The sequence below is a fragment of the Grus americana genome, chromosome 1, assembly GCF_028858705.1.
Source record: "Grus americana isolate bGruAme1 chromosome 1, bGruAme1.mat, whole genome shotgun sequence".
Lineage (NCBI taxonomy): Eukaryota > Metazoa > Chordata > Aves > Gruiformes > Gruidae > Grus > Grus americana.
Window position 1 is genome coordinate 62392603 of NC_072852.1, and position 8551 is coordinate 62401153.

Sequence of the window (8551 nt, forward strand, 5' to 3'; positions counted from 1 at the left end):
AACTGGAGGGGAAAAAAAAAAGTTATTGATCTATATCATAGTTTTCCAAAGCCTCCAGAAGCAAGAAGAAAATATTTCTATATGTTTGATATATGTACATACCATATCTATTTCTCTCCTAGTACGTATATCTTCAAAACAGTCATACACCTAGGAGCGTGCTATTGCTGAACTCATTACTTTTACTGCGGAGGAGTCTGCATTAACCCAGAGATGGATACAGATCAGGAGTATTTATTATTATATAGAAACACGAGCAGTCTTTTCTGAAATGAATCAAAAATTTGGAAATGCACAAGACCAGACAAAGTAATAGGACTGCATGGTTGGACACAAATCCGATAGATCTGCCATTAGAGAGTAAACTTTACTATTTATTTTCTCTGAATAAAGTATCTGTTTTCAAGGAAAAGTCTATGAAGAGAAGTTGCATTTTTACAGCATGTGCATGATATATTCAGTTTGAAGCAATACTGTACACCCTTATGTTGCCTCTTGGCTTTGAGATGTTGATGATGTTTAAAAGAATCTGAACCCACCTCTTTTTAAAGGCTTTTTTGAGTTATAGGCCCTGCTTCTAGTAACAGGAAATGTCACGCAATCATAATAAGACTGTTTTCAATTGGTTTTGATTTTGGCAAAGTTTCAGCATGTGGACTTGAAGGTGGTTACAGCAGGCTTTTAGTCTTTATTTTGTAATTTCAAGTAGAGATTGTGTAGGAAAAAATAGAAATTATTAAACTATTCTGGTTTAGAACGGGGACTGGAAATGGGAGGTTGTGTCCTATGTGCTCTGAAAATGAGTTTACAGCTAAGTTGCAAGTCTCTGCACAACTGCAGTTTGCACGTGCTCAACAGGGACTTAGCTAAACCCCCCTGAGGGTGTCACAGGGCGAAGGCACAGCCAGCCCAGTGGGTTATGGGCTGACATTGGTACAAAGCTTGTATTTGTGTCATATTTCAATGTAACTTTCTTTGATCAGTTAAGTGTATTCAGGCAAACAAACTGTCCATCAAAAATAATCCTTATTTTTAGAGCCAAAATTTCATTTTGCTTGCTTGCGTTCAGGAAGAAAAATGGTTTTAGTAATTCAGTTCTTGTGGTATGGGGTTTTGGTTTTTTATTACTAGGGTTTTTGGCTTGAGATTTTTTTGGGTGGGGAGGGAGTGTGTAGGATATTTCTTCTTTCGCTTCTATGCAAGTTACACTTTGCGTGGCAAGATTAATCTTTTAGTTGGAGGTCAAGGACAGCTGGCAGAGTTTTCAAGTCATCTCAAGAATAGTAAAAAGTCAGGGCTATATATAAAGTGCTGAGCAATAAGTGACATATAATTAAATCATCACCTCACCTAAATTTGTCTATAAAGGAAATAATGTTTTATGATACATGAAGAATTTGAAACCTTATTCAAGTTTCATTAGTTGCTCTAAAAATTAACAGCAGTTCACCATTTTACCCAAGTTCTTTAAATTTATTGTCAGTGTTCTCTCTGTGTAGCTGGGTGAGTGAAAAAAACCCTTTTCTCCGGGTACAGGGGGAATCCTGCCAGCTCATAGCTTACAGCATCTTGTTTCTTGCCTGCTCATAAACTCATTGAAAATTAGATCATAGGATGAGTGTTTACTGAGCTCTGGTCAGGTATAGTGGAGGGAAAAAAAACCCCAGTCCTGCTTAGTCTCATGACATGATGTGACATGTTATGCTGGTAATTGAGTCAGTCATGTACAGGGAGGGTTTCTAGTGATGGAGAGCTGTCCTGGTTTTGGCTGGAATAGAGTTAATTTTCTTAGTAGCGAGTATAGTGCTGTGGTTTGGATTTAGGATGAGAATAAGGTTGATAACACACTAGTATTTTGGTTCTTGCTAAGCAATGTTTACATCAAGTCAAGGACTTTTCAGCTTCTCGTACTAACGAGGAGGCTAGGGGTGCACAAGAAGTGGGGAGGGGACACAGCCAGGACAGCTGACCCAAACTGGCCAAAGGGATATTCCATACCATATGATGTCATGCTCAGTATATAACTTGGGGGAGGCTGGCTGGGGGTTTGGGCTGCGGCTCAGGAACTAGTTGGGCATCGGTTGGTTGGCAGGTGGTGAGCAATTGTGCCGTGCATCACTTGTTTGTGTATTCTTTTATCATCATTATTATTCTGTTCCTCTTCTGTCCTATTAAACTGTCTTTATCTCAACCCATGAGTTTTACCTTTTTTTTTCTTTTCTCCCCCCCCCCGCCTTGTCTCCCCCATTTGACTGAGGGGGGAGTGAGTGCATGGCTGTGTGGTTGTTTTAGCTGCCTGACGGGTTAAACCACAACAAGAGCCAAGACAGCAAACGCTATGACATCTCTTTCTGCAGCCCTAAGGTGAGGCATGCCTTGGGAAATGAATTTCCTAGCTCCTGTGCTTGGAACTCCTTGGCAGTCACTTTTTGAGAGTGAAAAGGCAGTGTCAACTGGTGTAACTTGGAGGACACTCTGGCCCATGCCTGCTTGTTTCTGCAGACCGGAAATATTCTTTGTTCTTTGAGCTATTCTAATTCAGATTGGTATAATATAGAGAGACCTGAGCTACCTTTCCAGGACCAGAAGCAGTTTGGTGTGCCAGCACCAGGTTCTGTATAGGCTAATTTGCTCTGCTCAGAGGCAGATATTTTGAATTATTAGCTAGGAGCACAATAAATTAGCCCACGGGAACTCTGGGCTGCTGCAGCTGGATTAGTTTTCAGCTAGTTCTCACTAGGGACCAGGGTAACTAATTTTTTTTTTTTTTTGCTAGATACAGGTGGGCCCTTCTTGTGGAATGTCATTTGACCAGAGCTTGCTCCCTGGGGTTATTATGTGACAGAGCTGGAAAGATGTCCCTCCAGCAGCTCCTGCTGGAAACGTGTAGGGGGAAACATGCCCGCATTAAGTTATGACCTGGTGCAAGTGCTGAATTTGATAGGTTTTTTTTTCCCTTCTGCCATGTTGAGAATGAATTGTCAGACACATACTGAATGTGGGGATGGAAAATCCTCTGTCCTAGTATAAGGCACGATGAAATCATGTCCTGACTCTGAGGAGTGATACCTGCATTTTGGGATGGCCCTGGCCAAATTAAGGGTCTATCTACACGTCTGAACATTATGACATGTTTACAATGCAAAATTGAATTAGATGTTGTTTCATGAGATAGAACAGAGCCCAGTAGACTTGTCTTAGTTCTGGATATTTTTTAATGAGAGTTAAACTCACTTGTGCAAGAACTAGTGGGAGTGGTTGAGCACAGTGCCAGGCAGAGACATCTAGGATGTGACCCATCTTCCCTCCAGACAGTGTGGCTGCCTCTGTACGGTCTTTCTTTGCATTTCCTGTCCACTGTGAATTTAGGTGGAGACACACTTGGCTGTGTCTGCTTTGCCAGCATCATTGTTTTGAGATCGGGTATAAAATAATTCAAGATTGCTTATTTTTTACCTTGCAGAATCAGACTTTCCTTTGGACCAGATGCTGGATAAGTGCTCACCTGTCACATAACAGGTAGCATGTACTACACCGGATAGCATTAGCAGAGAAGAATGATGGCCTTCTGACACCTCTGGTAAGTTTGCCCCTGAATGGATATATAGTTCAAAATGTATTTTATGAAAAAAAAAACCAAAAAAGTTTCATTTTTTTAATTGCCATTTAATCTTCTTCTCAATACAAGATTAGGCTACAAAGCTAGGAAGTCAGGCAAAAGCAGTCACAAAACCTATTTAGGTTTTCTTGATGTTACTAGATCTGTCTTCTTTTTTTTTTTAAGGCTGTGCCATAAGCAAAAATTTCCTGTGCCATTTCAAATTCTGTTAAAATATGTTCAGAGTTTTGGCAAGTTCTTAGGATGTCTGATGTAATGGCTAGAATAATATACCAGAATTCACGTGGCAAGGTGCTTGTATGGTAAAATTGTGCCACTTAGGTTACCAGGAAATCTCATAACTTTTTTGGGTTAAACATCTTCTTTTGGGAGCAGGGAAGGCTGACAAATGCTCACCTGGCAGAACTAAATAGCCAGAATCTTCTCTACCCAGCTCTGCTATGGCAATGTAACATTTAAAGTATTCAGCTCTGGTTTATATTGGAGTTTGTGAGGAACAGTACAGAGACTAATGTTTCTGATTTCAAGTGCTCTCTTCTTCCACTCTTGTTTTAACTACATAAGATACATGGGTAGTGTGAGCTTATATTCTTGCTTTTCCACATTGGATGTGGCAAATTCATTTCAAATGGTGTTAGTATTACTGGACCAGAAGTGAAGGAAGCAAATAAGTAGCTCGGAAAAAAGATTTTTCTCCAACTAGTTAAAGATGCTTTTCCCAAATAGTCGCACATAAACATAGTTCTGCTTATTGTTAAATACCAAAATGAAAAACACTTAAGAATTTAATGTATGCAAGAATTTTCCATATGGAAACATTTGTTGGTGGGTGGCTAAAGGGACCATAACAGGGTACAGTTTCAAAGAGGACTCAGGTCAATAATGATTGAAAACTGTTACCAGCATCTGATGGTTCTGTGGTCTTTAAAGCAAAATAATTTTTATGAACGCATTTAGGAATATTTATGTAATTAGGCAATATATTACAGATGAAAAAAATAACATTCCTCAGAATCTTTTAAGGCAGTAAGAAAGACTTCTGATTATTTCACAAGAGACTGTTCCTGTGTTGGTTTTGCCCATTCTCTGTCAGTCCAAGGTCATTCACCTCTAATGAACAACTGTCTGATACAATCTGTCAGATGGTTTTATTGCTTACCAGGCTGTTCCGTTTGGAACACTGTACCGCAGAAGCTGCAGTAAGACATTGCCGGCTTGCCTTGCGTTGCGTTTTAATTTCATTCGGTGGGACTTTAGTGAATTGTAGTATCTGTTAGCCCAGTCTTAGGCTTTAATTGAAGGCTGTACTAGCTGATGAGAAATCCATCCCACAGTCACTTAAGTACAGGATTGTCTTTATTAGTTAAGTGGTTTCTGAGGTGTTGAGTGCTCTCAGCAGTCACCGACATGAGGAGGAGCTGACGGGGCTGAGCAGGATGCAGGGAGATTGGCATGTTTTCCCTGTGTGAACAAAACTATGAAAAGCAAAGAAATTAGATAGTGGTGTAATTATAGATCTAATTTGTCATACATAGTATATGTGAAACACTTAACAGGTTCTCAAAGGTGTTTTATGTATGCACATATGGAGATCACATGGCATCTGTGTCCTGAACCTTCACCAGTATTAGTAGGGCTGGTGTTTGTGAACTGAGGATAGTACGTAGCCTCTGCCTCAATTATTCCTGGTCACAAAATTCAGCCAAAAGTAAAACACTTGGTTCATAAGCATTCTGTTTATCTTGAAAGAAATGGTGTATATTATCCACACTCAGACCCTAGTTAATTCCACAGGCCCTGAATAGTAGTAGGATGGCAGATATAAATGGGGTATGTGGTAAGTACTTAACACAACCGCATGCCTTTTGGGGTTTAGGTCCATGCTATCTCTTGCTCTATCCATGCAGTAAGACAGCCCTCTGAGATTCTTCCTTGAAGGATAATTCTTTTGTGAAGCTCTTTATGTTGGGTGTGAGCTTTCTTTCTTTTTTTTAAATTGCCAGCCATACCTAAACACCTTTCAGTTTTAACTTGTACCAAGTAAGCGTCATAGGTGTGATCAGTTCTGACAGTAACAAGAGGGAAAGTCTGGGTTCTTTTGTGCGTTGTGTAAAGGATTGGGTACATCTTTTTCTGTCATCCTGCAGCTAGGATCATTTAGACTGATCTGATTAAGAAGGGACAATTAAAGTTACATTAGCCTGTAGGATTATATTTCATATTGTGTGCAATTTTAGAAAAATAATGTTGTTTGACTTCCTCTACTTCTACATATCCCATTTTGTTTAAATAAAAACTGACATAACTTTTGGAAGAAGGAACGTATCTTCATCTATCTTCTGTGGGTCCCAGATAAAGAAAAATTAATTTCCATGCATGCTCCTTCATGCCAGTTTACATTACCACATATTTTCCAGTATTTGAGTCATTACTCAGAGACCAGCAGGCAAGGGAAAGGACAGAGTTGTCTGAAGTTGAGTTGTTTAACAACTTATTTTTAAACACTACTACCTCATGTTTTAGTTCTGTCTTTAGTCTCGCTGCTAACACTCAGGGATTACTTTGATTGTTAGGCCAGTGGGTTATTCACACAGGTCTTCATACAGAAGTTGCTCTAGGTAAGAGAATTACATGAAGGAAACAACTTCTCTTTTTATTTGTATTGCATATGTCAAGCATGTGCTAGCATTACCAAAGCACGTTGTCTGAAATGTGGGGAGAATGATCTTTGGCAGGATTGGGACTAGACACTCAAGCACACATCTCTCTCTATAGGTTAGTGTATCTGAGCAGCTAACCACTGGCTGTCTGCAGCAAAAATGGGGATTTCTACCCACAATAATGGCTTTCATATGAATGGCCCTGTCTTGCACATACTTGCAGAAAAAAAAGAAGTAATATTCTAGTTTGATAGTATAAAAAATAAATGAATGTGAATGTTCACAGCCTTCAGGTTTCAAGGGGTGAGTGACAGTGCTATAGAGCACTGTATTGTCTTTTTCCAGACTTCTATTAGAGATGTTTTCTAATGTTAATGCTGGTGTCACGGGAAGGGAACATAAATCCCTGGCTCTGCAGTATTCTCTTACTGCTTATGCCAGAACAGCAGCGCCTCCGCTGACTGCTGGAAATGGCTTCTCATTACCACTCCTTTTTGTACGATTCAGAGCAGTTCTTGTAACTCTTCCTCAAGAATGCCTCACCTACCAATGTGGTTATTGTTTACAATATTTACACTCTTGGGACTTGGAGACCCGTCTAGGCTGTGTTCAGGAGAACAACAATGTACCTTTTACTATTAATTTCAATTGAAATGCATGTGGGATTAATTAGCTCATAGTCCAGAGTGAAAAAGCTGTCCCGTTCTAATGCATTTTTGCTTTGTTGAAAGTGATTGATTGATTAATTAGGTGTTGGGGTGACAAGAAAACCTACAATACCCTAGAACTATACCATGAATTCAGAATGACTTTCAGTCTCCTAATTTCATAGATGACTTAATTTTTTTTTTCTAGTTGTACATGGGAAGTCTGATGCTGAAAGGTAAATGGGAGTCTTCATTTTCTCTGCCTCAGGGTGTTGCAGCAAGAGAGTTCTATGTAAATTGTCTCTGACTAGAAAGATCAGAGAAAGCAGGTACCAGATTAGAAATTCTCTATGAAGTTGTCTTTCCTCTCACCTCATCTATTTTCTAAACATTGACCATCTTGTTCTCCCCTTGTTGCCAGAATTTATCATGACAGATTCATAGTAATGTATACCAGAATCACATACTGCAATAACAAAATGACAATATAATGTAAATGATAACGTAGGAACTTTGATGAAAATTGTATCTGGTCTCCACAAGTAACCAAGTCTGGAAGTCCATAGTGTATCCGACTTTGGTGATTACAATCACAATTGTAATGTCAGTCAAGAATTCAGCCTCAGTTGGAAGGATAGAGCAGTCAGCTACCCACTGAAGGACACTTTGAAATCCAAGGTTGATTGTTTTTCTTTCAGTTTGTTGTGGGTTTGCCTGTAAAAATAAGGTGAGCAGCACTCTGTAAAAAAAGAGAATGCTCAGAGTGATGTTCAGTCTGAAATCCTTCAGATTTGTATAGGATTTCTTTAGAGATGTATGGGGAGGAATGGCTGAGTACTTCTGGACATGTCAGTAGGTTATATGGATCTCCTTGGTATCAGAACAAGTCATGATTGATATTTACTGTATTGGAAAAGGAATATGTTCCTTTTGTTGTAAAGAAAGTTTCTGAGCATATCGGGAGTTCTGCACGTGGAGCTGTAACCTTTCTGCTGTGGAATTAGTCTAGTCTTTGTTCTTATTCATCCAGGCATCATCTAATTATTTTTCTTTTTTTACAGGTATTAATAGATATGGTTCAAGTTCTCAGACTGCCAGGGTCTACGTTTATCAGTGGCAAGTGTTTCCTGAGGAGCTGGGGGCCTCAAAACAGCATTGGGACTTCTGTGGATTTCATGGTATTGTTTGTATTATGCATTTTATATCCAGCTTATGTTTTGAGCTTATTTTGTTCACTGATGTAAGCAGGTGTATATAGCACTTCTCAACTGCACACTAGCTGGAAAAATAAATATTTGCTGTTGATGTGTTTGTTGTGATAGAATCCCAGGCAGCTCCTAACAGAGCTGGAGACCCCAGGAGCAGTGGAAGTGTGAAGTGGGGGTATGTTCCCATGCAGCTCCACTTGACCTTGAACCCAAGGATAAACCTTCAGCAGTTCCTGATGAAATGCTGCTCTGCTGGGGGTTCCAGACGGGTGGGAAGTTGCTCTCCCTCCTAGGGATGGCAGACCGGAGGGCCAGGGCCCAACCGCACCTGGGTTAGCTCCCCTCGGGGGATGCCAGCTGGGCTCGGCTCTTTAGAAAACCGCTTCCCGGTGAAGCAAAACAACCAGCACCTCCTGT

At 40.0% G+C, this 8551-nt stretch overlaps 1 long non-coding RNA gene across 1 annotated transcript in view; it reads left to right on the plus strand.

Moving 5' to 3' along the window:
* LOC129212085 (uncharacterized) overlaps positions 1 to 8188 on the plus strand; it is a 23651-nt gene extending 15463 nt beyond the window's left edge. Inside the window, exons 2-3 of the long non-coding RNA XR_008579065.1 lie at positions 3464 to 3580; positions 7988 to 8188. This is a non-coding gene — a long non-coding RNA (uncharacterized LOC129212085). The remainder of the gene's footprint in view (positions 1 to 3463; positions 3581 to 7987) is intronic.
* Positions 8189 to 8551: the final 363 nt, after the last annotated feature.